A 6,985-nucleotide genomic window follows, 5' to 3' on the forward strand; every position below is an offset into this window, starting at 1 on the left:
GGTAAACAACACCGTGGGTATGTACATTGAGAGACAATGTTGAATGTGTATATAATCATTGGTCTCAACAACATTGTGCTGCGATATATTGATAGATAGATTTGTTAGTCAAGGCCTTGGTATGTATTACAGTCAAAATCTTTTGATGAGATCTCTTTAGCTATGAGAATAGTCATGTATCATTTAATGAATACCTCCCTAGTTAAGAGGAGTTTTGAAGGCAGTTTTCATGGGCTTGTAATTATAATAATATGTAAGAGATGAAACAAATGAATTATTATTCCTTGCATCATGGATTTCATGAGAAAGATGTGTTTACCATAGGTCAAAGACCTCTTCTTGATGTCCTTATGATTTATTATCTTAACATAATTATTATAGAAGAAATTATGGGAAAGATTGCATTATATATTATATATTATATATACTATATAATAGGATATTATATACTATATATTATTGTATTATACTAATAGGATATTATATATAATATATAATATCCTATTATTACAATATATATAAGGAGCATTATATGTTATATATGATATAAGGGAGGATATATTATTATCCATATATCTAATATTAAGACTATATATGTATACCATATTAGCTAATATAATAACATATACTCCTAAGACTAAATATATTAATTATACTAGTATGGTTCCTCCTAACTAACTTCAATGTTTTGTAAAGGTTAGTTTGCATTCAATTCCTTAAGTATGTTATAAACTAACTCTACATAACTTTTGTCTAAGTTTTCTCCTTCTAGGTTCTTCTAAAACATTTTGCCTCTTACCTCTCAATAAGGTTTCATTCATCTTGCTGATTTGTTCTGTTTAGGCTTATTTTGGCAGTTTATTTATGCATATATGAATTATACTGATTATTTGAGTTATCCCCACAAGTATAAGTATCCTCATCTGAATGTTTAATGGTTTATCAATGTAAAGTTTGTTATTTATATATTTTATTGAGCTCATAGTCTCCACCATTATGACTAATGTACAATTAATATGTACATAGACAGTTTTCTTAATAAATATAAGTACATTTTGATTTTCTTTTCGAATAGCTACTGCAGGCTAATAGAGCTCTTTCTGTAATTATTCTAGGATAGATATTGTCTCTATGTATATAAATTAGAAGGAAAATTCGAACTGGCCTCTAGAAGAGCCAGAGTGCTTCAGAAAAATTAACTCGGCCTCCTGGTGAAGGTGAAGGCTTAGGTTGAAAAATTCAGCCTCCTACAAAAAATACTGATAACAAAAACCGTAGAAATTTTAATTACAATTAAAAAAAAACTAATTTATCAATGAGTTAAACTACTTTGACTTTTAAAACAATAATCAGGTGAAAGGTATTTTTACCCACTTGTGTGTTGTTTCTTCATGACCATCTCCGTATTCGGCTTTTTCTTTGTGGATAGTTATGCCTTGTGACTACACTTGTTTTACACTTCGTATTTTAAGAACTCGTCTAATTGTTTGGGTCCGTAGATTATCTCCAGAACGGGTTCTACACGACCGCTTGAATTTTTTCTTTTCAAATTCTGTCTATTGTAAAGGCTTGTTGTCCATCAGATTTCGACGATTCATCACCCAAGAGGATGAAATGTGCTATCTCTTTTATAGCACGGTGAAATAAATTAGGGTTGGTTGTCCGGCAGCTACATTTCTTATACATTTCTTTTAATCCTCAAATCACTAGAATTATATCTCTTACCGTGCATGTCTAGTGACTTTTAATTAATCTTTAAGTCTGTTACAATACATGGTAAGTCACTTTTCAATAAATCTGTAATATATGAAAGTTAATCTTTAAGTCTGCACAATAATCGTCTAAACTGGTGCCATTCCTTCGTGCAATAATACTCTAAACTTAGGCCATTCAACAGCGGTCATTCTTTCGTGCAATAATTCTCTAAACTGAGGCCATTCCATCTCGCAATATTACTCTAAACTGGGTGCATTCATTCGTGCAATAACAATAGCAACGAAACTAAAATGGAAAAGCCATCCAGTGCAAATAACTTCAACTTTAAGTCTGCAATAATCCTCTAAACTGAGGCAATTCCTTCGTGCAGTAATACTCTAAACTGAGCGCATTCATTCGTGAAATAATAATAGCTGGGAAATTAAAAATGGAAATGCCTTCCATGCACATAAATTCAAAACAATCAAAATGTTAAAACCATGCAACTGGAACCCATTTCACTATACAGTTGACAGCAAAATAGTTGCAATTCTACTGAAGGAGTTGCTCCGAGATCTTTACAATATGATTCAACTAGAACAAACCGTATGCCTTAAGTTCAAAGGCAGTCCAGCATAGTATTAAAAGTTGATATCCAAACAAAAAAAGACTACCACTGATAGTTTCTAAAAAAAATTCTCGACTACAATAAAACCAAACACCATGGCGCATAAATATATATACTGTTTTTGCACCAATTCCCTAGAATCATTCTACGGCCCACTAATTTTAACGGCTGACCTCCTCTTCTTGAGTAAATTCATTATTTATGTTGAAAGTTTAACGTACTTCTTCATGCGTTTTAGCTTTCATCATGTCGGCAATTGTCTGACATGTAAGATCTAGCAGATCTTTTATTTTTAGGTAATTAGCAGCCTGCAAAAACCCAAAAAGCGTAATAAGCCAAAGCTTCCGTAAAATATACAAATGTATCTATAGCCTCCACAGGCATATAAATGTGCACAGCATTACTAAACAAAGCGGCGAAGCTATCGTACAACAATTACATGGAATGAGACTAGAGGGAAACAGAGATAATTGAACGATCTTAGAATACACAGAAAAACAGCGTTCAAAAAATGCATATACATTTTGCTTTTCAAAAATACACCAGAAATACATTCTGAAAATTGCATGTACGTTTTCCCAAAATTTTGATGGCATAAAAATGAGAATCTTAAAACAGAATTTGGAAATTAAACTTAGAAATTACCCAAGAAAATAAAAAAACTCTAGAATTGGAGATCTAAAAAGTTAGTTCTAATAACCCCTGGAAACCATAAAATATGAGAGAATCAGATTCTGAAGCAGGTTGTGGGAATTGAGGAAAATTAATAAACACTCAAAGTAAGAAAATGAGAAAAACATTAGTTTTCCATACAACCAAAAGCCTAATAAACACACTATGAATCCTCATATATTATTTTTCAAGAATACACAGAAAAACTTTCAAAAATTGCATATACATTTTCCAAACCTTTTGATTACATAAGAGCAAGAATCCTAAGTGGGAATTAGGGTTCTGTAGAAGACAATGAAAACAAAATTTGTAGCAGGACAAATGTGGCCAGAAAAGCATCAATTAAATTAAAGGAAAACCATATAATTTGGGCACCCAAGAAAATAATAAAATTAACCATTAAATTTGAAAAACATAAACTCCAAACTTTAAATACGATCCAATTGAGAGTATGATATGGAAAACCTAACCAGATACCCAAAAAATTCATTAAAAATATGTCCTTCAACAATATCAGGAAGTTCAAAGAAGAGCAATTGAATAAGACAACTATAATTTTTTTTTGACTAAATCAGAAACCAAACTAAGTAAATACCAAAATAAAGAAGCCCTAAATTGGATTATCAAAAGACATTAAGGAAGAGAAAGCTAGTATCAAAAAGAAAAACTTCAAAAACCTTTTAATTCAATAGCTCAAAGAAGACACCTCTTAAATATCTGTAGAATTGGATTGCAAGAAACCTTGAAAATTTTAATACAAGTCTCAAATTGCATGCCCCAAATTTCATAAAAGTCTCAAATTACATGCCCCAAAATCTCCATTAAAAATAAACTCAAGATTATTGAACAATTCTAAGATTTCAAAAAGCCTGAGATAGAATGCCTCAAACAGGCCAGCAGTCCACAAACCCTGCAAACTTTCCTAGGAAGTCCCAACCTCACTTCCACTAGAGCAAATCTAGAAGTTGAACATAGAGAAAACTCGAAACCCTAATTAAATGGGTTTTTTCACTAAATCCTTAAGAAACCACAAAATCCTTAATAGTTTTCGTACCAAATGAAGTTTTCCGATAAAGTAACAACACCTCGAAACCGTAATTAAATCAGGCTTTCAAAGAATACTAAACCATCAAATTCCTAGTTAAATAAGGGTTTGTCCTCGGAAATGGTCGATCTCTCATCTGCTGTCTTCTGAGCCTGGACATGGTACGTGCAGTATTCGATGACCTTCGAGAGTATCTTACTAGAAACATTTGGCAACGGAATAGCATTGGCCGTGCCAGTGCCTTCGACCATGATCTTGATGGTCTGAGATTCGAATGCCACAGCCTCAGTGACATCAAACAATTCGTCATCTGAGCTCTTCAAAGTCACCTTCCTTCCCGTGGCCATGGTTCCCCAACTAATGGATGATCCGAATAAAAGATGATCTGAATAAAATGGAATGACTGAATTTCTCTGTGTATAAGCGAAGCGAACCCGTGAAGTATGAACGAACTTTTGGTCGAACAATATGAGATGAGCGATATGTGGTAAGGGCAATGAGTCCATATATTTATAGCCTGATTGATTACCCAAATAACCATGGTATGGGCTTTACGCTGCTTTTTTTAATTATTTTTTCTTAACTCCAATTAACCTGAACCAAACCAGCTTTTTGTTGGAATATTAATTCCAACTGCTGTGCAGCAGCAACAACTGTTTTACTTTATTCATTTGTCTTTATCCGGCGCCCCACATTTTTTCCCGATCTGTTAAATCACCGCTATTACCATCTTTTCACTATTTAATTAATTTTGTGTTGGCTGAATGAAGAAGATTAGATCCAGCGCCACACCGTTACTTTTCAGCAAGCGTATTAATGAGCAGACGGCTGAAAGAGATAAGAACCAGCCTCGAGCCGTAACAGCATTTATCAGTCTTGGGTTTCAGCACAACCGACTCAAGAAATACAACAAGAAATCAAATCTGTTAATTATGAGCAGCAGATATTTCATCAGCAAGTTAAGGCGGTGAAGAACCTTTCCTGCACTATATATATGTGTAGACACAGCAGTGTAGAAGATAGAGAAAGATAGAGAGCAGAGGAGAGCACGCAGCAGCGTGAGTATAGTTTTCTGTTAGTGAATATGGAACCGCAACACACAGCTTTGTTAAGAGTTTAGCAATATAGCGCAGCAGCGCTGGAATGTAATTTCTGTGTTTTTAAGAAAGAATGTGCAGCAGCATGAGCTCACATGAATGAAGCCATTTTGCACAGCAGTGCTGAAATTTTATGAGATAGTTGTTGTGTGGAACTGAAGCATTCCTGATGTAATCCCTCTGTCAAGAAGAAGATGCTTTTCAGCATAGTTTGGTGAATCCCTCTGTTGAGAGGAAGATGCTCTTTAGCATAGATTGTAAATCCCTCTGTTAAGAGGAAGATGTTTTATAACAGCAGTTGTGGAAATCCCTCTATGTGAGGAAGACTTAGTTTTATCAGTTAGTTTATTTTCATAAATTGAAATTCCTTTCTGTGCGTTTCTGTTTCACCAAAAGTTATTTCGTCAAAATTTTTAGTTGCTGAAACAGCTCGTAACTCAAAAAATACTTGACGTCAAAATTTCCTGTTGCTGAAACACCGTTGCTGAAACACCTGTTTCAGCAACTGAAAAAAAACTGTGTTGCTGAAACACCGTTTCCAGCAAACGAATTTTTCTGTTTTTCTGAGTTAAAAACAGAGTATTTTTCTGTGTCAAAACCAGAATGTTATTTTGATCAGTTTGTGATCCTGAGGCAAAGTAGAGCATTATTTTATGCTCGGTTTTGTGTTTTTGAATTATCAGAAAACAGAGTATTACTCTCTGTTCATAGCTTTGTTGTTTTAGAATTTATCAGAAAATTCTGAACAGTGGAAACAGAGGATTTTTCCACTGTATTCTGTTTGGAATAACCAGAAATTCCCGTCATGGTATCAGAGCATTGTTCTGCTCTGTTGAATTTTGTTTTTGGAATTTTAGCAGAAAAATTCCCAACAGTGGTATCAGAGCTAGTCCAGGCTCTTTGAAGGCGTCAAAGAAGCTGAAGGAAGATTTCTTGCAGCAGCAACTTCTCCAGCAGCGTGAAGACTCAGCCAAGAAAAATATAAGGTATTTCTCAAGAATTTCTTTTGTGTTGTTGTTGAAGAAACAATCAGTTATTTTAAAATACTCAGTCAAATGGCAAGGTCAAAGAAGAAAGTCACCAATCCTGCTAAGAATGTGTCTCCCTCTACTCCCAAAATAGAAGACAATCAACTTGAAAGCATTCTATTTGAGGCTTCAAGACTTAATGGAAATTTTGATATGTGGGAAATAAAAATGAGGACTGTCTTACAGTCTCAAGGGATTGAAATTTGGGAATCAGTGATTGATGATAGCAAGATGGATAGAGAATCCAAGGAGTGCAATGCAAAAGCAGCAAAGACAATTTTGGATGGGCTGCCTGATTCTTTAAAGAAGAATATAGGAAAATATTCATCAGCAAAGGATATATGGGACAGACTTCATGACCTTCATGCAAAGGGAGCACTGACCACGACAATCAGTCAAGAAGGAAATTCTGAACCCATCATAGAAGCTGAAAATGAGAAGGTTGACCTCATCAAACTTCAAGTACAAGAAAGAGATGAAGAGCTCGCCAAGCTTAAGAAGGAACTTGATCAAAGCAAAAGGAAGCATCATGAAGAAGTCATATCCATGACAAATCAGTTGAATAAAGCAAGGAAGCAGGAAGATATCTTGTCAAATCAACTTGAACAAAGGCACAAGAGAGTGAACAAACTTGTAGAAGAGATTGGACAGTACAAGGTAGAGGTCTCCTCCCTTAAGTCTGAATTACAAGAAGCCAGGAAGCAGGCACAAGAAGCTGAGAAGAGAATGGAGAGCAGTCAAGCAAAAGATGAAGAAATCTCCAAAATGAAGACAGATATTATCTCTCTTAAAGTAGTAGCAGCTGAAGCTACTTGTAGCA

General features: G+C 34.4%; 1 pseudogene; it reads right to left on the reverse strand.

The window, feature by feature from the left end:
* Positions 1 to 2,381: 2,381 nt before the first annotated feature.
* Positions 2,382 to 4,489, reverse strand: LOC149145801 (SKP1-like protein 1A pseudogene; annotated as a pseudogene).
* Positions 4,490 to 6,985: the final 2,496 nt, after the last annotated feature.

The sequence above is a fragment of the Pinus tabuliformis genome, chromosome X (genome assembly GCF_031772625.1).
Source record: "Pinus tabuliformis cultivar Carrire ecotype Pingquan chromosome X, CPIR1, whole genome shotgun sequence".
Taxonomy (NCBI): Eukaryota; Viridiplantae; Streptophyta; class Pinopsida; order Pinales; family Pinaceae; genus Pinus; species Pinus tabuliformis.